This window comes from Apodemus sylvaticus, chromosome 7 (assembly GCF_947179515.1).
Source record: "Apodemus sylvaticus chromosome 7, mApoSyl1.1, whole genome shotgun sequence".
NCBI classification, from domain to species: domain Eukaryota; kingdom Metazoa; phylum Chordata; class Mammalia; order Rodentia; family Muridae; genus Apodemus; species Apodemus sylvaticus.
The window spans coordinates 37,008,604-37,010,317 of record NC_067478.1 but is presented as its reverse complement, the minus strand read 5'-3'; positions in this window follow the sequence as shown (position 1 = coordinate 37,010,317).

Sequence of the window (1,714 nt, the reverse complement as noted above, 5' to 3'; positions counted from 1 at the left end):
CTGCATCCCTGTGATAAAGCCTACTTGATCATGGTGGATGATCGTTTTGATGTGTTCTTGGATTCGGTTGGCAAGAATTTTATTGAGTATTTTTGCATCGATGTTCATAAGGGAGATTGGTCTGAAGTTTTCTTTCTTTGTTGAATCTTTGTGTGGTTTTGGTATCAGCATAATTGTGGCTTCGTAGAAGGAATTGGGTAGGGTTCCTTCTGTTTCTATTTTGTGGAGTAGTTTGAAGAGTATTGGTGTTAGGTCTTCTTTGAAGGTCTGATAGTATTCTGCACTGAAACCATCTGGTCCTGTGCTTTTTTTTGGTTGGAAGATTTTCTATGATTCCTTCTATTTCTTTAGGGGTTATGGGACTGTTTAGATGATCTATTTGGTCCTGATTTAATTTTGGTATTTGGTATCTGTCAAGGAAATTGTCCATTTCCTCCAGATTCTCCAGTTGTGTTGAGTATAGGCTCTTGTAGTAGGATCTGATGATTTTTTGGATTTCCTCAGTTTCTGTTGTAATATCTCCCTTTTCATTTCTAAGTTTGTTAATTTGGATACTTTCTCTGTGCCCTTTGGTCAGTCTGGCTAAGGGTTTATCTATCTTGTTACTTTTTCTCAAAGAACCAGCTCCTGGACTCGTTGAATCTTTGTATGGTTCTCTTTGTTTCCACTTGATTGATTTCACCCCTGAGTTTGATGATTTCTTGTCTTCTACTCCTCCTGGGTGAAATAGCTTCTTTTTGTTCCAGGGCTTTCAGGTGTGTCATTAAGCTGCTAGTATATGCTCTCTCCATTTTCTTTTTGGAGGCACTCAGGGTGAGTTTTCCTCTTAGAACTGCTTTCATTGTGTCCCAAAGATTTGGGTATTTTGTGCCTTCATTTTCATTAAATTCTAAAAATCTCTGATTTCTTTCTTTATTTCTTCTTTGGTCAAGGTTTCATTGAGTAGAGTATTCTTCAGCCTCCATGTATATGTGGGCATTCTGTTGTTTTTGTTGCTATTGATAACCACTCTTACACCATAGTGATCTGATAAGAGGCATGGGATTAGTTCGATCATCTTGTATTTGTTGAGGTCTTTCTTGTGACCAATTATATGGTCGATTTTGGAGAAAGTACCATGAGGTGCTGAGAAAAAGTTATATTCTTTGGCTTTGGGGTGAAATGTTCTATAAATATCAGTCAAATCCAATTGGTCCAAAGCTTCAATTAGTTTTACTGTGTCGCTGTTTAGTTCCTGTTTTCCTGATCGGTCCATTGAAGAGAGTGGAGTGTTGAAGTCCCCCACAATTATTGTGTTAGGTGCAATGTGTGCTTTGAGCTTTAGTAAAGTTTCTTTTACGAATGAGGGTGCCCTTGTATTTGGAGCATAGATGTTCAGAATTGAAAGTTCTTCTTGGTGGATTTTTCCTTTGACCAGCAAGAAGTGTCCCTCAGTGTCTCTTTTGATGACTTTAGGTTGAAAGTCAATTTTATCTGATATTAGAATGGCTATGCCAGCTCGTTTCCCGAGACCATTGGCTTGTAAAATTGTCTTCCAGCCTTTTACTCTAAGGTAGTTTTTGTCTTTGACATTTAGGTGTGTTTCTTGTATGCAGCAAAACGTAGCGTCCTGTTTCCTTATCCAGTCTGTTATTCTATGTCTTTTTATTGGGGCATTGAGTCCATTGATGTTAAGAGATATTAAGGAACAGAGATTATTACTTCCTGTCATTTT